We start from the raw sequence: 24,512 nt of genomic DNA, 5'->3' as shown, positions 1-24,512 counted from the left end.
ATTAACTTCATTTGGGAAAGCAGCCTCCCAGAAGATACAATTTTGGTGCAGCTGAGGTTTTAAATAAAACCTTTAAAGATGGATTTGGGGGATTAGCAATGAGCTTAGTGAAGATATGTTCTTAGGAGGCATCATTTTTTGGAGTGATTGCAGCTTTTCCTATCTCTAAATGCTTTGTCAGCATGTCAGAAGAGATAAATTTTATCTACATGTATATATACACTGGCCTACTACAAGGTCTGAGAATAAAATGTTAAGAGATTAAAATTATGTTTTCAGATAAAAGTATATGCTGAAACAATATCAATGCAATATTTCAGTTTTCGAGTATTGTTTCTGGACCATATCTGATGTAATCCCATACAGACAAAATATTTCAGGCAGAAAGGGACCTCTGTAGGCCTCTTGTCCAACCTCCTGCTCAAAGGAAGGTCAGCTACCAGGTTGCTCAGGGCATTATACATCTGTTCACACACTCATAACTTACATCTTTGTCCACAACAGCCACAAGGCCTGAAGGCAGGCAGTGGAAAATAAAGATTTGAAATAAAAGCCTTTAATTTTTTCAGTCCATAACCCACATTTCAATTAAAACCATTTAAAGTTAAAATGATTATTTCACTAAGATAGAGGGTCACTTTTATAGTTCCTAATCTTGCATGACCTAAGCACAGTAACCTTGACTTACAATGAATGCCATAAGCTGGTATTTAAGCAGGCAGTGTTCATTCATTAAACACTCATTTTAAATTCCTCTGTAATAAGCAATTAGCTTGCCAGAGTCTTATACAATGTCATATATTTAGGCCACTGACATACAAAATTCCCTTGTAGCCCAGAAAATAATTGTATGGAACTGCACAAAGAAGTTTCTCAAAAGACTGGCCTTTGCAGCAATATAAAACTTATAAAACTTAACCCCTGTGAGCTGCACCAAGAAGATGTAATGCTCCCTTTGCAAACCGTTTTTATTAATGTCTTGTAGAGAGCAGTACTGAGCTGCAAGCACTGGAGTAGAAACCTCTAGAAAAACAGAGATTTATTATTTTGTTGTTGTTGTTCCTCTGTCTTTGAGTGCTTTCATCCAGCTTCTGGGTTAAATTTCTGACTCAAAATTTGAATAAAAGTTGTATTTCATACGGACTTCTGCCAACTGAGATTTTTATGTATGCATATTTGGTGAGGGGTCTGGAGAACAAGTCTTATGAGGAGCATCTGGGGGAGTTGGGCTTGTTCAGCCTGGAGAAAAGGAGGCTCAGGGGCGACCTTATCACACTCTACAGGTCCCTTAAAGGAGGCTGTAGCGAGGTAGGGGTTGGTCTGTTCTCCCACATGCCTGGTGACAGGATGACAGGGAATGGGCTAAAGTTACACCAGGGGAGGTTTAGGTTGGATATTAGGAAGAACTTCTTTACCGAAAGGGTTGTTAGGCATTGGAATGGGCTGCCCAGGGAAGTGGTGAAGTCACCATCCCTGGAGGTCTTTAAAAGACATTTAGATGTAGAGCTTAATGATATGGTTTAGTGGAAGACTTGCTAGTGTTAGGTCAGAGGTTGGACTAGGTGATCTTGGAGGTCTCTTCCAACCTAGATGATTCTGTGATTCTGTGATATAAGCATGATCCTGTATTCCCTAAATATTACCAACATACAGCTCATATTTGCATTGGCACAAAATGGAATGCCTGACACAGTATGTCATCCTTGAAATCATAATATGAAACAAGATCAAGTGAGGTCAGAGCACAAGGGAATTTCAAGCTTGTCAAAATTACTTAACCTAAAGTCAAACATGAGTGATGATCAGGTTTACTGCACATCAGACAGAAATCAACTTTTTTCCAGGTATATGCTGGGTCCTCCAGTTTTAAGTTTTGAACAATCCTCACTACAGAGAGAAAAATAAAAATAAAATAAAAAATTTAAAAAAGGTGTTTCAGTGGCTTTCAGCCTATCTGTGGAATTTGCACCAGCGCATGGAATTGCATTTACCACTCCTATTTCTATAAATACAGTGTTGCATGGGAATCTCCTAAGGAGTCATGCAATTGGAAAATCTGAGAGACACACTTTTATGTAAATTGTGCTGACTAGAAGAAAAGAGGACTGTTCTGGAGACAAAATCTAAAGAAGTTTTTCAGCCTTTAAAACAGAATTACGTGCCTACACAAACTTCTGCAGACATCTAGGGTCCAGTGCCCATACGTAGCCTTGCCAAGAGATGAAAGTGCACGAGGCACCCATGACCCTGGGATCTGTTGCAAGCCAGTTATTTCACAGAGCAGCACCTCCTCCATGTGCTCTGGTACAGCCACCTTTCCTTCCTCCCTCTCTCCCTCCGATGGCAATTACCTGATGTCTCCTGCTGTACAGGCTCAGGCAACTCACCCCAGGGTGATTACTGTTATGTCCCGACCCTCTTCTCACTCTGCGCTCGTGTGTGACACCGATGTGCTCCTCTGCAGACACCGATGCTCATCTCCACTAACATCCTTTTGCACATGAAAGTCACCAAGTCCCAGTGATGCGAAACATAAACCTCAAACTTTTGTTATTTTTTTCCATATTCTGAAAGAAACTATATAGAACTGACACTCCATGCTTTTCCTAAATATGTACAGACATATGATATATAGCTTGCCTTTGGCCTTTCCACAACCAAACAGGCTTAAAATAACTTAACTGATAGCCATAAATACACACGTAATCAGACTTGCAATTGATTTCATCTTCTCTTTACATTATCATTTTCTTCAATTTCACGCAGGTGGAATAATACTTTTACATTTTTACAGGGATTCCTCAAGAAGAGACAGGCAAGGAACCATGTCACTTTTTTGTTTTTTTTGTTTTTCTGTTAAGAGCTACACAGCTATCCTATCAAAGGTACAAGAAAAAAATTGTACACAAATACATAAGCTTCCAAAACAGCTGTCAGTTTCATAGCTACATACAATATAAAAATTGATTGGAAGACTGGAAAAGCACCTTTTACTACTTTTTTTTTTTTTTTTTCTCTTCACAGAGTTTCCAAAATTGGCACTTGGGATTAGAATTTGGAGTGTGTTTAACACACAATAGGTACTTGCACTTGTGAATGATTCCTTTTGTTAGTGTTTCTGTGATGAGATAATCTCCTGGCTTTACAGCTCACCACACTCAGGAATATATATTGGTTTGCACTCTGTGGTGTTAGAAAGTGCAAAAGATCACTGTGCCTTTTCTGAAGCATGTGGTATAGGCTTTTTGCAGAGATGAGAGCATGTGTGGAATAGGCTGGCCAACAGTCAATTTCAGAGGAATAAAACAATTATTTGATAAGGGTAAGGTACACTACCACTAGCCAAATAATAATTAAGTTTACTGCCCAACAGTAGGGAAGAAAATAGTCTGTGTTTTCACTCTTTCCCCTCTGAAAAACAAGTAAAAAGAAAAATTCAGGTTCCACCACCACACTAATAAATCAAGGTTATTACTAGGACCCCAGTTCTGATCCTGAAGTCACAAATTGTACATCAACGTAAGTGCACAGTGAACAGTTACTTAGAGGGAACTGGAAGGCTCTGACATATCAGTAGATTTTCTAATATTCAGGAACTTTCCAGATTTTATGACCTATCCAAATATCAAATTCCTCAGCTTAAAAGCAAACCCTCCACAAACATGCAGATAGGGAGATTATCAATATTAATTGCAGACTTTGAAATTTCCCGAGTTTAGAAAACTGATCTTTACATTTATACATTTCCAATAAGAAAATTTTGGTAGATAATTACACCAATGAAAAAAGTAACAGAATTAAAAATCCCACTTGATCAGAGTTTTGATTTTGTAAATTACAATTTAGAAGCTGTCGTGGTTTAACCCGGCCGGCAACTAAACACCACACAGCCGTTTGCTCACTGTCCCCCCTCCCTCTCTGGGATGGGGGAGAGAAACAGGAAAGTGAAGCCCGTGAGTTGAGATAAAGACAGTTTATTAAGACAGGAAAATAATAGTAACAATAATAATAATAACAATAATAATAATAACAATAATGATGATAATAGTACTACTAATAATAACGTGTACAAACAAGTGATGCGCAATGCAATTGCTCACCACCCGCTGACCAACGCCCAGCCTAACCCCGAGCAGTCCGGTCCTCCTCCCCCAGCTAACCACCCCTATATATTGTTTAGCATGACATCAGATGGTATGGGATACCCCTTTGGCCAGTTTGGGTCAGCTGTCCTGGGTCTGTCCCCTCCCAGCTCTTACTGCACCCCCAGCCTGCCTACTGGCAGGACAAAGCAAGAAGCTGAAACTTCCTTGGCTTGGTATAAGCACTGCTCTGCAACAATTAAAACATTGGGGTGTTATCAGCACTCTTCTCATCCTAAGCCAAAACATAGCATTCTACCAGCTAGTAGGAAGAAAATTAACTCTGTCTTAACTGAAACCAGGACAGAAGCATACATTAAAACAAAAATATTTGGTGAAACACTCATTGGGTTTCATACTGGTGTCTGTCTATGTGCTCTAATATGTGTTATATCTTTGTACAGTTTTATCAAAGCTCCTCAGTTATAAAAAGTGTTCTGCTTCTACCCACCACAGTTGTTTTTTTTCTTGAAACACAAATGTGTTCAAGGATGACATGCCACTTTGACAACATGCATATTTCTTTGTAAACTTAATATAAAAAATACAATTACAAAAGACCATGCCCTATATATCTGTTACACTGTATGAGACACTGCGTTATTCTAATGACAGCATGTAGACATTAATTTCAAAACTACAGAAGAGACTACATAATGAAGATATTTTTTATGGGAAAATGCCACTGCATATGAAAAAAAGAAAACTGACTTAGATGTTTTGGGGTGACAAAACCAACTTCGTATCACTTGCCTGGTATCCTTGTTTGAAGCAATTGCTTCTAGCTTATACCCAACAGCCAGCTAAAGACTGAACTGTGGTCCAAAAGAAATACCTTTGCTCTGTTGTATACTTGTTATTAAATTGTTATTGAATTTAAAATGGCACAGGGTTGAGTACTCTTGCTTTAGTCACCATTTGCTTGTTTCTATGCACTCAAAATAGTTAGGTACCCATGAACAAATATCAAGAGCAGTAAAATAATATTGTTTCATTTTCAAATGAATGCATTTTTCTTCCATAAGTCCAGGTCTCCACTTCCCATGAGAAAGACCCTTCTCACCCCTAACAGCCTGGAGAACCATGCTTTACAACATTTTATTTGACCTACTGATTCTGAGCTTTTTCTTTGTAAAAGCTAACTGTGCCAGTGTACCAACTCTGGAGAGACTTGGCTCCTGACTCTAAAGTATCTATACATAGGCCTATACATACATTGCTCATCTAGTTTGAGAATGTTCCACCACTTTTGTAAAACCTGATAGGTTTCTCACTTTTTTTTTTTTTTTTTTTTTTTTATTAAAATTGGCTACTGATAAATATTTATCACAAAGACAATTTTTATTAACACACATATTTGGTTTCCTTATTATCTTAGCATAACAAAGAGACCAATTTCAAAAATATTCCATTATACAAAAAAGTGGAGACAAATATACAAAACAGCTCATGAAGTCCTACACTGTCTCAAAGCACTATCTGCAAATGTCTGCTCAATTATTTACAATGTGTAATCTTACCTTCTCTATGATATAGATGGTGTGCTTTAAAAAAAAATCTCATTAAATAAAAAATCAAGAAATACTCAAACTTGAACCTCTGATCAACCACTTTAGTAATTTATTCCTCTGAAATCCCCCTTTATTTTATTTTATTTTATTTTTTTTTATGATCGGTATTCTTTGTCAAAGAATTAACTTTGCATATACTTTATTTCTTGAGAACATTTCAGAGAAAGATTGTTTTTTAAAATTCAAGGGAATTGTCACCTATAATTTTCTTGCATATCAAGATCAAGGCATTCTTTGAAATCATGTATTCTGTGCAACTGACAGGAAGTTTTAGATAGTGCAGATCTAAAACATGTAACAATAATAAACCCAATGAATAATAGCTAAGTGGCAGATTTATTTTGGGATTCAGTAACACTGCCATCTTATTTAAACATGCTGTTTCCTGTTTTTTGCAAATCCTTTGATGTAGAAAGACTCTTTTTTCTTATTGTCAATGCTGTACATGTAAGGAAAGTGAACAATCTCAAATGTATGCTATCTGGATGATCAAAATATTAAGTTAGCATTCCACTTCTATTAACCATCTTCAGCTTTGTTTTAAAATTCATGGTTTATTTAAAGAAAATTGTCAGCATTCTATTCATATCAGATTTGAAGGGGCACTAATTTGCTATGCAGATTCATAGCAGTGCCTTTAATGTAACATTCAGCAAGAACACAACCTAATAAATATTAAATAAATAAATGATTCTTACTTGCAGTACACCTCCTTAAAATAAATAGATAATATGAGCAATAACGGGAAAGATCTCAAAAGTAATTTCACCATAGTAAAGTATTTAAAACTTGGAATGCTTTGTCTGGCCAATGCTGCCAGCTTCTGAACCTCTGAGATTCACAATATCCAGGATGGCTTTATTCTCAATACATTGATGGATGTGATGTCTAAACCAGTGCTTACTTTTTTGTTACAGCTAGAAAAAAAATGACTTTTTTCAAAGAACAATTTGCATGTTTACATTTTTGCTTCTTTTTTTTTTTTTTTTGTCCTCCCCACACTTAATGTCAGTTAAGATTTCAGGTACAAAATAAACTATAAGTGAAAATGTAAGTAATTAAATCTTTAACTGTCTTAATGAAGGAGAAAAACCAAACCGCTATTCATTTTTGCATATTATAAACTGTAAATGTGTTTGGGAAAAATGTTCTTGCAATACATTAGCAAGAATGATTTAAATAAAAGGGAGAAAAGAAAATGAGCATTTCTTATTGAAACATCTTGTAAATTCCAGTGATGGACAAGGCAATTTCAAATTTTGACATGGAACCCACTCACTCGCTTTCTCATAGGCTCTGTGTGGGCACCTTTTGTTGTGCACAAGGATGTTATAAAATATACACAGCACAGGAGTATAGAGCAGTTATAAAGCTATTAAATAGTGTGCCTGGCTAACACAGACACAAAAAGACAGCAGGGATTAACAATGTACCCGACTAAATGTGTGTATATCCTTGTAAATATCATGCTTGTAAGACATGCAGGCAGTCCTCAATGAGTTGAGGAAAGGGCAAATTCCCCCACTCCCTGCAAAAGCATCTTGGCATTGCTTAGTCAAAAGCTTCCACCTCTCTGTTTTTGTGGTTTTCTTTACATATAATTTTATAATTTTCTGTGTCAGTGTTTTCTTCCTATCTTGAATCCTTGAGCCGCTATGTATACCAATCTCAACAAAGAAATTTCAGCGTGCAGTTTTACTCTGTTCTTGCATGGTTCACCTCTGCAGTTTAGCTTTCACCTGAGCTGAAGTGTATCTGAATTTAGAAAACAGCTCCAAATATTCATGAAACAATGCTGATATGTACAGGACATGGGAAATTCTGTACGATTTAACATAATAATGCAAATGCATACCTATCATATGCTGCAAATCTACCTGCAACTCAGTAACTGCTACTCTTTGAACCTAAGCCTTTCCTTTCATGACTGCAGTGAGGATGTCTTTATTGTTCTTTGTGTTTTCTGATAGAAGAAATACAGGATTGTTTATGGGAAGCAAAATGTTGTACTATTAGCCTTTTTCACACACTTCCACCCCCAACCCTAAAACTCACGTTCTGATGTTTTGCTCCAACCTTGGAGCCTGCTTGCCAAACTCATCAAAGTTTTACCAGGGAAAGGTGATCTCACAGTTACACTTTCCCTATGAGGTTTGTGAGGACAGGCAACGAGAGGATACAGAAGTCATCTTACAAAAAGGAGCATGACTTTCATTTTCTTATTAGGCTTCAGACAGTGCACATCCACAGAGGTGAGCAAAAGGCCACCACTCATGAAACTCTTTTCCTACCCACTCCTCCCCACCTTCATCAGTTCATCAGTAATCCACATGCCTTTTCTTTCATACTTCCCACAGCCCATAATCCACAACCCTACGTAATTTAAATAATCTTACTACAAGTATACTTAACTACAAGATAATGATAAAAGTAATGCTGAGGCAATCCATCCTGCTCCCCCACAGAGCAGGAGACAAATGTTGTTCTTATGTTTAGATCTGCAAGTAATATATTACTTAAGAAAAGGAATCTCTTAGGAGAAAGCTATCCTACAAACTACAATTAATCTTGCCAGCAAGGCCACCTCCTTCCCATTCTGCCATGAGTCAAAGACCTACTGGACTTTTAAAGAATTTTTTCTTTAATAAAAACAGAATAAAACCTCTTGTTCTGTGTCCTGGTTTCAGTTAGGACTGTTATTATCACTAAAAAGTTTTCATGTGCATTCACTGTAATATCTAGAAAGGCACTACTATTTCAGCCTGTTACAATCTCTTTTTCTAAAGAGTGTCCAATATCTTACCAACTACCCTAATACTCTTACTGAAAGACATAATGAAAAAGTAAGTAACTTTTGTATTAAATGCATTTTTAAATGTTTGTAAAACCTTGGGTTTTGACTAACATAAGCCAAAACTGCAAAGCTCTCCTGAAGTGAACTGGGACGCTGCCTGTTCAAGGCAATGGACAACCTAATTTCAAATGTTTTCTTTGCCAAACACAAACTGTATCTATTCCATAGGTAGCAATTAGTTAAACCATTTTTTTCCTTACTTCTTTTTAGCGACTCCACATAGACCTCTCATGATACTGACCACATTGTGTTCTGTGGAAGATCTAAGTATATACAGAGTACTTGGAGAAGAAATCATTGAAAGCAGCCTTGCAGAGAAGGACCTGGGGGTTCTGGTGGACAAAAAGCTCATCATGAGCCAGCAGTGCATGTTTGCAGCCCAGAAGGCCAACTGCATGCTCGGCTGCATCAACAGAGGTGTGGCCAGCAGGTTGAGGGAGGTGATTTTCCCCCTCTCCTCTGCTTTCATGAGGCCCCACCCGGAGTGCTGAATCCAGCTCTGGGGCCTACACACAAAATGGACATGGATCTGTTAGAGCAGGTCCAGAGGAAAGCCACAAAGATGATCAGAGGGCTGGAGCACCTCTCCGATGAAGAAAGACTGAGAGACCTGGGGCTGTTCAGCCTAAAGAGAAGGCTCCAGGGTGACCTTATTGCAGCTTTTCAATACATAAAGGGGACATATAAAAAGGATGGAGAGCAACCTTTTGCTCAGTCAGATAATGACAGGACAAGGGGGAGTGGCTTAAAACTAGAAGAGGATTTAGAGGTTAGGAAGGTTAGGAACAAAAACTAGATTTAGATTAGAGGTTAGGGGGAAATTCTTCACTCTGAGGGTGGTGAGGCACTGGCACAGGTTGCCCAGAGAAGCTGTGGATGCTCCATCCCTGGAGGTGTTCAAGGCCAGGCTGGATGAGGCCCTGGGCAGCCTGATCCAGTGGAATGTATCCGTGCCTACAGCAGGGGGTTGGAATTAGATGATCTTTAAGGTCCCTTCCAACCCGAGCCATTCTGTGATTGTATGATATGATTCTATGGTGCAGATAAATCCCAACAAACTCAAATAAATGCTCAAATAGTCATTACTTGCAATTGCAAAATCAGTAAAATTGAAAAAGGATGGAGCTAGTACAAACATGCACCCTCCTCCCTCCCCTCCCCCCCCCCTTTTTTTCTTTTGTCTTGTTATGGTAAGAAAGAAACTGTTTTATAAACAGGCAGACATTGAGACAAGTTTGTTGTGTGCAGTATTGTCTATTTGCCTGACAAGTTAGGCTAAGAAAATGCCACAGAAAACAACAACAACAACAAAAAATCAAAACATAAAAACATTGTGAATCTTTGTTCTTTTCTTTCTCCTGTATAACTAGAATCTGTTAAAAAACAGCTGGGGAGAAAGGGGGAGAAAGAAAGAACACAGATTTGACTACAAAAACAAAAACAGATCCAAAGCTTCTCATCTAGTTTTTCATAAAAAGGCAGAGTTGGTCACTTTTAATCCAGGTGGTACTCAAAACCTTGATGTTGTTAGCACAACCAATTCTATCTTCATGCTACTCAACGAGCCCAGTTTTAGGTAAGTAACGTACATAAAAACAAGTTGCCTTGCTTATAGCTGTCAAGTCTGCCTTTTCACTGAGACCTAATTCCCCAAGAGCTGAGTGCTTCTTTCCAAGGACATATTCTTACCTGACACCCTGTCGTTCAAAACAGCACTAGAACATTATGGGGATATAGAGTTATTTTTACATAAGCAGGAAAATCTGGGACTCTGTGTAGGTCTCCATGCCATGTACAATGGACAGTTACCATACTTGTTGACAGTCAAACACCTAACAATAAAGCTTTTCTAAATTATAATTACAAACTGGGCTTGCACTATTCTCTTTCTTGTAGCTGTACAGATTATTTTAAAGAAATATAGCCTGCAAACCGTGCTTAAAATGTATATTCCAAACAGCAACTCATCTCTTAAATGTTCATTGATAGAAAGGAAACAAGCTAGCTGTAAGCAGATGTGAAATTCACGGCTGTTTAATACAGTAAATTAAAGTTTCACTCGCAGTGGACCTACCATGAGAAAACATTTTCTGAGATGTCACAATGTAAGAAGCATCAGAAAGAGCAAGGAACTGCTCCTAGCTGGTCCATGTCTTGCAGTAGCATCATAACCTTTGTAAGATTTCATTACAGTTTACCCAAGAGTTATGTTAGACATAAAGTAATTAAAAAATTAAATTGACTAAAAAAAAAAAAGGAAAAAGGAAAAAAATCAACATATGTCATTGTGTAGCTTCTACAAGGGAATCACTTTTCTATTTAGCTTTGGAGAGAAAGAAACTGAGATTTCTAAGGACAGAAGTAGAGATCACTACAGATTTCATAAATTTCCAAGAAACGCAGAGAATAAAAATAGAAAATAGTCATTTAAATCTTGCGCTATGGACAATAATTAAAAACAAAGAAAAACACCAATACAAACTAACAGTAAAGAAAAAAATCTGAAACAAGCTAGAAGTATTTTTCTCTCCTCATGCACGATTTATGGAACTGATTGCCATAGGATGTTATAGGTCCAGATGGCAGAAATGTGTTTAAAAAAAAGTTCTTCAAGGATATGCTCTTTGGTTCTAAGGCAACCCAAAGCTTAGAAAGTTTGTAAACTGATGAATGCTGGAAACTGAGAGGTTATGTCTCAGAAACCATCAGTTCGATGCTTGCTTCGAATTTAGCTTTTCTAAAAAGATGCAGGGTTCTGATGAAAACTGACTTCTGATCTGACCCAGAAGGGGAGTAAGTTTGGTCATTTACATTGCCATAAAAAGCCAACCCTTTGGAAAACAGTTCTTCCATTTCATAGCCTTTGTAAAACTGAGATGGAGTGTGAGAAAACAAAGATACCAGAGAAGCCAGAGTGCTGTTTTCCATCACAGTGATTTCCGTGTTTCTTGTGCTAATTGTTATGTTTCCTGAATTACTAGATCATTCATTTTCTGCCTAATTAGTTTGCAGTAACATATTCTGTTATCCTGTTTTTGTTAATCATAATTATCTTAAGAAATCATGACATTAACATTCTCTTGGTGTATTAGTAATATGTCGATCACTAAAATTTATTAGTATCTTTGCCACAAAAATATATTTAATTGATGTTTCTTTTCTTTTTGTTGAGCAGCCTGACTGATTTTTGTTTCAGAGTATTAGTTAGAATGATAAAAAGAACATTTTTTTTTTTTTTTTTCTCAAAAAGTCAACATAATTCCAGTGAGGTCTAGAAGACCTGAGTACTAATCCTGTGTTGTGCTTTAAAAACGTGCAATGGTGCAAGCCATTAAAAACGTACTCAGTTTCAGGGTCCAAAATTGAAATAAAACTAGTGAATCGAACCCCAAAATATTGAACTGCATATAAACCAGATGGTGGCAGAAAAAGGTCAGTATCAATTGATTGCAATGGATCTACTGAAGTGAATACAGATTATCTGACTGAAAAGGTGATGCAGCCTTAGATCCTGAGATATTAACAAAGATATCTGTAAGAGGAATGGATATACTAAGAATGCCTACACTATCATGACATCAGTCGTACATTAAATCCAAGTTTACTATAAAAAAATAAGTAACGAGCATTTAACTTTCAGATACCAAACAGCACAACCTTCAACTCCCGGTTATTTGCAAGGGAGTTAGATCAATTGATTTTATTATTTACAACTTTCAAATCATTAAGAGCAGAGATTTCCCTCCCTCAGCACCTGGGCAGGCCCCACAAGCAAGGCATGGTGTGAGGAGGAAGGGGCAGCAGAGAGGGGCTCTCAGGGACTGACCCCAGCCCCAAGCCCCTCCTGAGTCACTCACTCAGGGGTGAGGGGGAGGCAAGGCTGGGCCTGAGAAGGTGGAGGGTGTTGGAGGGGTGAGGCTGGGCATGGGATGAAGAGGGGCTAGGAAGGTGTTTTAATTTTGTCTTTGCCATTTAACACTTTTTTAGTTAGCAATAAATTAAATTAATGTACCCCAAGTCAAGTCTGCATTGCCTGTGAAGGTAACTGGTGGGTGATCTCCCTGTCTTTATCTCAACCCAGGAGCTTTTTCACCTTATTTTCTCCCCCTGTTCTGTTAAGGGGGAGGACGGAATGACAGGCTGGGTGGGCAGCTCACAGCCAGCCAAAGTGAAGGTACACTGAAACCACAGTTAACCCTCTTAACTCCTACCTGCAGAAATCAAGTGCAAAATCCACAGAGTCTGCAATGTACAGTAATTTTAAGCTATTCTCTGTATAACAACAAAAAAAAAATGGTATCCAAAGCACTATCAAAAACTTGTACACACAGCCCCCAAACTGACAGCAGTATACAGTGGGACTGCATTTACAAATAGCCAACAGCAGGTACAAAGCTTTCCCATCATCATAGTGGTGTACAAAGCACTTCAGAAGATGTCTATAAGATACATTTTATTTTCTCTTTAACATTCTTAAGTTTGTTAAAAAAAAAAAAAAAAAGAAGAAGAAGTTCAGTTTTAAAGTTAAGAATTAGCTTCATTTAATCAGAAAACATGCCCACCTTTCTAGCAGAAATATCTTCTCTTTCATTTATTTTTCTGGTACTGTAACAAGGAAAGGAGATCATCCCCATGCCAAAAAATACATTAGGTAGGGAAACGGTATCATCTCTAGCAGCACCACTAGAGTCTGGATCAGCACCTTTTATTTGATTTGTTATTAAAGACCAGCCTATTTGCAAGAGCTAAATTATTTTGGATTTAATAATTCCTCCAGCTATGTAAGATAACTAAGACCTTCCATGTACCTGTTATGAAATATTTTTCATTTACAAGGTACTGCATTAAAAACTGGGAAGGCATGTCTCAGCAGAACATGCTCCTCTCCACACACATTACGCTGCACCAGGAGGATAGATTAAAAACCTGCCCTAAGTGATCTCAGTGGGTGGGGAGCTACTGCACTGTGAAGATAATCTGGCATCGCCTACCTGCCTTCCCTTCCCTGGTGCCTGTTCTGAGCCTTCGCTCCTGCAGCTCTGCCAGCAGACCTTCTGCTAGGTTTCATGTGGTCTGCTGGTGTTTTTTCCTCTTGACAGTTCCATTAGTGCTCCGCAGTTTCTATAATGAAAGGTGAGCAAGGTCTGTTCTGAGTTTGCTAAGGCTGAGATTCTGTGAGATATCAAAGGCAATCCTACAGGATATAAATACACTCCTTGCACTGTCCCTCTCAGCTAGTGCCAGTGTTTGCCCCCTCTCTTCGGCTATTCAGAGCATGCTAGGGAAAGCTGTGGTCTCCTTTATTCATACCAGTATCAATTCACAGTCTTTCTCAGAGCTTCCTAGAACTGCAATACTAAATTTCTTATACTTCACTTTTGAGTCCTTTTTTTTTCAAATAAGTATTTCTGGATGGAAGAGAGGTTCCTAGTATGACACAATGAATAATCTATTTCAAGGGCTTCACCAAATCTAAAACAAGGCCAGAAAGTGATGGCTGTGAAAGGAAAACAGCATAGCCACATAAAACAGCTTCAATTCCCTTCCCATGTTTAGCTTAATAGTGTTCTTGAGGGTATTTATGTTTTCTTGGTCCCAATAAGGAAAGTAACACAGTTTATCAGAGGTCTGTTACAAAAAATTTTAGCTTGTTATCAGGCCCAAAGAGAGAAAGCTCTGCAGCATAGTCCCAGATTTCTTATTTCCCATTGTTTTTTTTTTTTTTTTTTTTCCCCTTGTAAATAATACATATTCTCTATTTACGACAATTTTTGTACCTTTTTATAGCTTAGTTTATATTGTAAGGTAAAACTTGTACTTAAATACTTTAATACTTCTGCTTTTCCTGATAGACACTGAGAAAGATCGTGTTTATCCCACAGGCTGCCTGATGCCTTGCCCTCTATTTCTTTTTCTGAAATGTGGCACAGCCTGTTTTTGCCAACCAGTACTGGAGTTGTTCACATAAATCACCAGCTCTCTATCACCTTCTCCTGTCTCGTATTGCTGTGCAGCAGCACGACTGGTGCTGCACTGCAATGGCAGTCAGTTTGATCACTACTTTGACAGAACTGAATGGCTCACATTTTTCTATACTGGGTCTACATTCAAAGCCTTTAGCTTAATTTTGGAAAGTAATTTTAGCATAACATTACCTCAAACTGCAGCATGGATGCAGTTTGGCCCCAAACTGATGCTACATCGACTTTTGCATTTTGAAATTGTTTCCTGCATTTTTCCACTGCAGTTTTTTAAAGTATGCAATAACTTAATTTGGAATTTAAAAATATATAACTGCTTTCTTTTAGAGGATTTCTATTTTTTGCTTAGGTGTGCGCATGCATTTTAATTCTAACAGCAAGAACGCAGACTTAAAAAGGAGAGAGTTTTTTGTCTCTGCTCCCAGCCACAATTCAGTAAAAAGAGGCACAGACAGCTTTTACCCCTACTCCCCAAATAACCACAGATGAGGCAGGTGCTGGTTTAGTCACTGGTATACTTCATAATAGATAGTGAATATTTGCAGCTCTGCCAGGTGCTGGACACCTCAGGGGAGCATTATATGAGCTCACTGCCACCGTGGCACAGGGGAGTTCGTTCCCTGCTCTTGTCTCTTGATCTCCATTGCTTTCTGGTCACGACTCTGATGCTGGCTGCCCACGAGCTGAGTAATGTAAGAACTAATACCTCTGCACTATTTCAAATGATCCTGTCAAGCTGGGTGCTCTGTTAGTTTAGGGTCACACTATACCAATATGAAGGAAAAAATAAAAATAAAAAGCCATGCTCTGATGAGTAGCTGAACTTTGATGCCTTCAGGACCAAGTTTAATCAGCTATATTACTTGCACTACTTACAGACCACTGCATACTATGCAATAGTTAGATGGATGGTCATGCTGAAAAGAAGCAAGACAGCATGTATTTTCAGGTTATTTTTGGAGCAGTAATAAATACAGAATAGTAAAATGTACTGCAAAATACACTGAAATGTACATAGTAAGACTATAATTTCACTGAAAGTGCTCTGATAGACAATTAAAGAGGACAGTGAAGTCTGAATGGCTTCTTAATGTCACTGGAACTTTGACACAGAATTATGTCATTGAATTACAGCCTCTCATCTTTCTTTTTGATGTATACAATGCAATTTCTTCTAATAGTGCACGGAAAATGAAGTGGTGATGACAGCAAGTAATTTTTAAAGTTTTCTTTTGTAGGGGATGCTTTGCAGCAACATCTTGTGCTTTTTTTTTTTTTTTTATTGGTTGTAAACAGAAGTGCTGAGATACTAACAGACTGACTCCTGTTCTTAGCCCTGCCATCAGAGTAGTTCGAAAGAATGTTTATCAATATGGTGACAGGCATTATATATATATATATAAATATATAAAAATTCAACAGTCACTGAGAATTGAAAAATATATATATATATATTTGCCGAAAAATTTCAAGCTACCACTTATCCTTAACGTTTCATGACATTTTTGTTGTTATTTTGTACTGGTTTGCATTTAGTAAGAAATCATTCTTTCTGTTGCATTATGAAGAGATTATCTATTACTTTTGCAATCATCTGTGAACTGGAAAAGAAAACTCTAGTTAGCTTCCAAATGATTCTTTCCATCCAAAATCTTTTTCTAATTCCTAATGGATGCATAAATCAATATTGAGAGATAGTTGGTATGAAACAATGACAGAAGGGCATTAAAAGTTTCCTTGCCAAATCCTTCAAGAGAGATTATGCAAGTATAATATAAATGTATATATATTTCTTGATATAAAGCTCAGGATGGAAATTTCAAGTATATCAGATAATTACAAGAAATAGTTTCATCAGTACTCATGAGTGTTATCTAACAGCCAATTAAAAGTGCTTGAATTCTCCATCCCCCATTGAATTCTCCATCCCCCATTTTCCATACATGCACAAAAGGTAGTTTATGGTAAATGAAAAAATGGCCAGCCCCTGCTTAAACTAGCTTATGTCTGTAAAGTTATACAAAGTTAGTTTTAAGTTTGAGATCAATGATAATGTATCTATTAATCCATCAGGTAATTCACATCTGATATATTAGCACTTAATGAACTTCACAGCTGAGTATCAAAACTGAGGAACGAACCTACTACTAATAGCTGAAAGACAGACTGGTATTTTTAAAGGGGCCTTTCAGCTGTACACCTGAACACAGGAGCCCTCGCTACCTATCTTGTCAGGTTTTGGTAAGACATCAAGCTGTTTTGTTTGTTGTTGTTGTTGCTGTTGTTTGTTTGATTGATTTTTGTTTTTGTTTTTGTTTTTTTTTCAACCAGTAACAGACTGGTTGAAAGCAGGTTGTCTTAATTTACTGTTTTCCTCTCTCTCAGATGTTAACTTTCCCATCTTAAGATCCCATGGACTGCTAATGGTATAGAAACTTCTCTTTCAACCCATTTCAACACAACAAAGCAGAGCCACGGCAGCGGGCACCTGCCTCATATAGGGGGGATTAGGCTGCTCAGTGCTAAAATGGAGCATTAGGAGACTTCTGCTGTTGGCCTGCTCTGTCCTGCCCATCACTTACACCAGAACAGAGCAGAAAATTGCTCACAAGTAATCTGCCTCCAGCCAACACAAGGTAAGAAAGAGCAGAGAGGGTGTAAGGCAGTACAAGTTCTTCAAGTTTATTTCCAGACCAAATTAACGTGGTCAAAACTACTTTCCAGGAAAGTTTGAACTAGCCTGCTTTTCCAGAATAGCCCACACAGTTATGGCACTTAAGAAGTAATTCAGGAAGCAGCACTATTAAGAATCTCAAAGGTACACAGACACTGCGAGCATTTTGCACCTTGAGGTTTTTGATACTGAGCCATTCAGTCTGCATCCAAAGGTACAGTACAGGCTGTCTCACAACTAGAAAGGAAACAAACTACAGTTATTTAATGACTTTACTTGGACTCAGCTTTATCTTAAGTGTCTCTCTTGGCTCTTTCTTGCTAGATGAAAGAATACTAACGTAATTTTGTAAAGTACTAAAATACCTTTGTAATCTTAAAACCATGTAAGCAACTCACAGGGTTTCATCCAATTCTTGAACATCTTCAACCAAAAAACAGTAGATCCCAAACACACAGATATACATATCCAAGGCCTCAACAGATGTTCCAGTACCTAAGTTTTCACATACATAAATGTCCACTTAATGGTAGAAGCTGAATAAAAGATTACAAAACAGCAAAGGATCAGGTTAGACCCATTTGAAATACACAAGTTAAATTCAGAGAGCTTTCCAGATCACCTTAGTTTATCCTCTTGTTTAATCCTGTTTTCATCTCTAAGCATCTCATTTTTAGCTTTTCTACTCATTGCATCCCTCTCTTCTGCATTTGTCTGCATTCTCCTACTTCTTTTCTAGCTTTCTCAGTACTTTTTCAAGACGTGAGTGCAATGACAGACGCAGCAAATAGATGGAAAGAGGCTGAAGCCCGTCTTTAAAAACAAACAAAATCATGCAAAAATGATCACTTGAATATTTATGTTGACCATAAATTTTTAAGAATGACAGATGGAAACTATTGTTCCAATACAGTCAAAACAGAATACTTTCATACTATTAAAATTCTCTTGTGGCTTTCTTTTTAAATAAATTTGCATTTATACTGAGAAACTGACAATGTTTTGAGCATTTAAAAACATATTAAAATGATATTTTACAGTGACAACAAATAATCTTGGAGCTTTTGCACCACTTTAGAAAGAAAAATATCTTTAATTAAATATTCCCTTACATGTGATTTATATACCATTACAGAATTTTTGGACTTTCTGCTCACAGCCATGTAAATGACCCATTGTTTAACTACCGATATCAACAGGCTTCAAGTTGTCCTAGAATCAGTAAATATTTAGGTGTTTTCATAGATCAATGCAGAAATAATGGATCTTCAGACAGAAAGAAGATTATGCTGGGGCATGGACAGTCTTATGCCAATCTATTTAATTGAAGTACCTTTGCTACTCCCATGGTATTTTTCCCTGAAATGTGGTTATGGAGAGCAATCTATCCTAACAACTCTATCCTAAAAACTTAAAAGCTGAGAGAGGAATAAAGTTCTTCTATACTTTGTTCCTATTATAAGCTTTCCAAATTCCCAATTAACTCTCTATTTGTTTTGGTTTGAATTCTACTTCTTTGAAAATGAATGGTCAAAATTATGAACAGAATTTCAGATGATGTTTTACTAAACCCTTGTTCAATTTTACTGGTATTTTTCTCTCCTGAGAAAGTATAATGCTATTATCAGCTACCATGTATTGGCAGTTCACATATTTCCGCAATGAGCTAGTATATGGAAGCCTCTCTTCCTCGGCCATTTCCACTGACAAACTTCTAGCTTAATGGAGGAGATTTCTGGAATCAGATGGATGGATATCCTTGTGCTATTAGCTTTAAACTATTAACCGTTTTGATTATTCTAGTTTTCAAAAATCAAGCATTCTTTAATATTATCTCAATACTCAACGAGTATTATTAAGAATGTACCTAACTTACTACTTGTCTCAAATCACCTCTGAAACCATTTACTACTTAAGTACGAACAATCCCCGTATTAACCTCAGCCTGACACTGAGGTTAATGACAATGCTGTTCTCCTAGTCAATGTGTAACCCTTTTCACAATCCCAGTGTTTGTTTCCTCTCATCTAAGTCCATTAATTTACTGTGTAGTACTTTTCCAAGTGTTTCTGACCAGATAGGAAAGTAATACATTTAGTTTGTCTAGAAAAGTCACTAAACTAGTTAAAAAAAAAAAAAAAAGGCAACAAACAACAACAACAAAGAATTAAAAGATAATTTGGCATGATCTTCCATTTAATATCATTTCAACTATTTTTCCCTCTAAAATTTGTTCAGGAATATTGCTTACTCTTGGCAAAGTATCAACAGCATGATACTTCTTACCTGTGTAGATTTTCACCAAGCAAAAAGGGGTGCTATTTGTTGCTATCACATGAGTCATACTTATGAAACTTTAAATATAAAATTCTCACCCATTCTACAAAAGTATATATATATATAATTAATATTGTTTGCAACTTTAACATTACATAAACATTAATATTTTAACATAACTTTAACATTACATAAAGTTCAGCTACAGCTTTAGACTGACAAAGAGGTAAAGCAATGCAAGAATTATCCCAGTACAACCCCTGGTAACTATAAAAATGTTGCTTAGTCAAGCAGGAAGATAGCTGCTAGGACCCAGGCCACTGAGTCCTATTTTTGGATAACAAAAGATATAATCTGTTGTGAGAGTAGTTCACCAAAATGTCAGGTTTAAGAAAAATTCCTCCAAAATGTCAGGTTTAAGTATAATTCTAAGTGTCTAGAATTTTACAAAATAAAAGTTGGCCATCTCTAAAGTCTATTTGTCTTGTTATGTTCACGACCTTGTGCTGCGTCATGCCAATCATAAAGAATGGCAAGACAGTTAATATACTCAGCAGAGCCTTAAAGAAAAACAAAACAACAACAGGCTAATTCATATTCTTACTTTTAACAATTTCTATTATTTGAATAAACAGCCTTTAGAAATATTTCTTCTGTACCTCTGTGCTAGAGTTTGTTTTCTGTGTTCAGTATTTGAAAATTAAGTACTTTTAGAAAGGAAAGCATCTTGAAGATACAGCCAGGAGAAAATGACAGATGCAATAACTGCTGCTTAGAATGCTTAATATGTCTGTGCTATCCTGCAATGAAATTTCTAGACAAACATAATTCTAAAAGCGAGAATTTGCCATAAAACCTTGTGCATATGCACAATGAAGAAATCTACAGTAGCAGTCAAAAGATGTGAAATAATATTCAGGGGCTGATTTAAGGCAGGATACCATGTTAACAGCCAAATTGGTGCTTTGGAAAAGCTGTATAACAGAAGCTGTTAACATTCTGCTTGCCGTTATGTGCTCAAGATGTAACTTATGAGGATATATTTTTTCAAATGGCTTTTTGTAGAATTCCATGACAGGCTGCTGATTAAGCCTCGGACAATTTAGATCTAGGGCACAGCACCACAATAAATGAGATATATATCTAACTGAAAGACAGAAAAAAAGTATTTCTGAGAATTTCAGAAAAGTTGTCCAACTCTGGGATTTAAGGAGATTTTGTATTGGCTTTTTACTACTACGCCTTCAGCCTTAACATTTGAAGTTGCTCATGAAACAAAACAGAAACGGCAAACACAAGAGTAAACAAGGAAAAAAGTTGGACAAGGATTAGAATTGCTCCATAGGCAAACAGAGGAACAAAACCAAATATATATTTTAGTATAGTTAGATATATTAGTATAGTTAGACATACTAGTATTTCTAGAGAGATGAACAATGACTGAATATGAAGATGGGGAGAAGGGTTAAGAAGGAATATTGCAAGAAATGGGAATCACTAATCGGAATCTTTTGTATATAGCAGAAAAACAGAAGAGAATGTATGTAACAGAAGAGTATGCTCAGTGTGCCCACCACATCCTGAGTAGTTTTAGATCCTGTACATCTGCAAGTGATTGTAAACTAAATTACTAAAGACAACATAAAAGATAAAAGACTGGAAATGACACTACAGTGGGTCCTCCTGTGGTTTATCAAGTCCAAGACTATTCCCTGACAGCATCTGGTACCAGGTGACTCTTAGGAAGATGCAAGAAGTCATCACAGTCTTCCCACAAATTACTACTTGAATCATCCTCTCCTTCCTCTGCCTTCTCTCAGTGGGCCTCTCATGTCTAGACAGAGAATGGCTTTATCCTGTTGAAACCTGTGGGATTTACTCATTGCTAACGTGCCATGACTTGGATGTTCTTTCAATGCTCTGCCCAAACTTTTCTTAAAGACCTCCAACCTGCCCAACATTTTGTGCGATGAGTTTTTTTCAGGTTCCTTCTGTAATTCAGAATAACATCTTGTGTACTTCAGGAAAAGAACTCTTTTGAATTTACTTTCAATCAGACACTTTAAAGTCAGTTAAATGCAATGCTGCTTCTGTGCTCTTGTTAAATGCAATGCTGCTTCTGTGCTCTAAGAATCCAGGGACATAAATGCCTTCCCTCCTCTTACCCTCTTATTAACACATATCGATATCTCCTTCCTGCATATCATGTCCTCTATCCAGTGCGTAGCTTTCAGTGTAGGATGGCAAGAGCTGCACTTTAGGTTCACACAGCTGCTGCTGAATGGGATTCCCCAGGCTCTTCATCCTGCGCAGAGGAAATGAAACAGTGCCATTTTGCCTTCTTCCATTAGTCCTGCTCATGGAAGCTGGTAAAGGCTTCCAACAAGTCCAAAGACTGGCTTTTTCCCCAGCCCTTATCATAAGAACATCACTAAATGTGTCTTTCAGAAGCCAGCAATAGATAAACTTTTGAGAAAATGTGAAAGATCGGCATTCCCTCCCTAGCCCTGCAACACTTGCTACTTATCCAACAGTGGCACTAGCGGAAAGATGCAGCTGAGATGTGAGCTGAGAATCAGGTAGACATAATTTTGATAAGTGGACCCCCATTCAAAACTCTGTTTTCAAACATACCCTGGGGATGGACATTTTCTCAGTTCCATGTTCCCATTACGTAAATACTATATATTTTTTAATCTCTTTAAAATTTAAAGCTCTAACATTGTGTTCACTTTTTGACCATTTTCTATTTTACCAACACAGCAAAGAGAACTTTGAAAGACTGAGTTACAGAGACCACTGATTTTGTTTATGAAGCACAGAGGAAATGGTTAAGCATACATATAATGGAGCTCTACAAAATCTTAATTTCAGGGCAAATAGCACATTTTGATTTATCATTCATTTTAACTCAGATCAGCCAAAAGGGGCTCAAAAGAAATTGAAGAACAAGGGAAAATATTTTTACAAAACTGTACTGGATCTGGCAGGGGTGGACTGAATATTCTTCCTGGCAGCCCATATGGTACTGTGTTTTGAATCTGTGACTAAAATAGCGTTAATAACACAGCAGTGTTTTGTCTAATGTCGAGCAGTACTTTCACAGCACCAAGGATTTCTCTTTTTCCCCAGTCTGGTCCCACAGCAAGTAGGCTGGGGGTAGGTTGGGAAGGGATGCAACCTGCTGGCTGACCCCGACTGACCAAAGGGATATTCCATGTCATACAACACTGTGCTCAGCAAAAGAAACAACAAACAACAACAACAACAAAAACAAAAAGGTAGGGGGGAGAAGTGCTGGGTAGGTAGCTATTGCTCAAAGACTGCCTGAGTCTATTGGTCAGATGTAGTAAGTGACAGTCTTTACATCGCTCATTTTGCTTTGCTTTTCCCCCTATTTCCTTATCAAACTACCTTTATCTCAACCCATAAGTTTTCTTGGTTTCTTTCTTCTATTCTTTCCCCTGTCTGATTGTGGGAGACAGTAAGCAAGTGCCTGTGTGGTGCTTAGCTGACAGCTGGGGTCAACCCAGCACATAAAACTTAATTCTATGCAGGAAGAAGTAATTAAGAATCTCTTCTAAGCAAAATACTTGAGAGAAAGAAAAAAAGAAAAAGAAAAAAAAAAAAAAAAAGATGCTCATGTGCTCATGGTAACCACACAGCATTCTAAAGACAAACAGTAAAATAAAAGTTTTGGTGTATTTAGTTATCTTTATCCACTCTTAGGCAATGCTGTTATATCCTGAATTTGCTTCTCTGTTTTGTTAAATAAAAATGTTCTCTGTCAGTTAAACAACAAATGCCAGTAGCCCTTTCACCTGAAGTTGAATTTTACTAATGGTAAAAAAATTACTCTGAAACAATGGAAAGGCTGTATATTTCTCACAGTGCCACTGAGAGCTTTAAATATATATATATAAAAATAAATAAATAAATTGCTGTTCTTATTTACCTGTGAGCAGTTCTTCTGTTTATTTCACAATCTTGTACTAGCACACCTCAGAAGGCACAAAAGAGTAAAAGAAGCAACTAGGGTCAGATGCATCTTACATTGCCAAAAGATGTACTTTGTCACCTGTCTGGCTTTGTCATATCCCGGAAATTCACAGCCTCCTAGCCTAGGAAGGAACGATTATTGAGGTCACCAACCAATGAAATAAATTGCATTTGAGATGGAACAAAGATGGAACAAAGCTTACTGTCATTTAAATCTACGACACAGTCAAAGACAATTGCCACCTCACTACCAGGAACACACAGCCTAGAAGCAGAGCATGGGCAGGACAGTCTTCTAAGCACTTTCTAGCCAACAAAAAAAAAAAAGTGACTGGACCCTTAACCTCAATGTATGTAATTTATGCTCAAGTATAATTCTCATATGTGTCCATAGAATTTCTAGAAATAATAAAGTTGGTTTACTTATTCCACTAGAATGGTGCTGATTTTCCATTTTCTGTTGGTGTTTCCATTCTGCCTATGTAAAATTCCTTTTACACATTTGTAAAAAGATTCTAAGTTTTTCCTCAGACTAATGGTGTGATTCCAAGTAACTAATGATGTATCTCTATTATAATTCCAGTGTCAATTTTAGGTGAAGTTATGCCTATAAACAAAAAGTTAATTCCTCTAATGAATTAGCTGAGGTTATGCCATTTATTGCATTAGTTTTGAGTGTATTATTTGGTGCATAAACAAAACAACAACAACAAAAAGAAACCTATTACAGGGGAGTAGATTAAACACTAAGCTACTTCTCCATGGGTCATAAAATAACAGTATCTTTGATGGCTTCAAACAGCCATAACCATTTTGACTCCATTTATGCATGAAGATGTACTTTAGTTCTATTTCTCACGATTATTTTCTTCATTCAATGGATTTTGCTACATTTCTCATTGAAGAAATAACAAAATTCCACAAGATTTTTATCCCTCAAAGAATATTCATGCAAATAACCAACAGTCTTTATCTCCACAAAGAGAAAACTCCCTTTGAAATTCCCTGGAAGCA

Source organism: Aythya marila (genome assembly GCF_965140915.1).
Source record: "Aythya marila genome assembly, chromosome: 2".
Lineage (NCBI taxonomy): Eukaryota > Metazoa > Chordata > Aves > Anseriformes > Anatidae > Aythya > Aythya marila.
The sequence above is the reverse complement of the archived record's forward strand: the minus strand, read 5'-3'. Positions refer to the sequence as shown.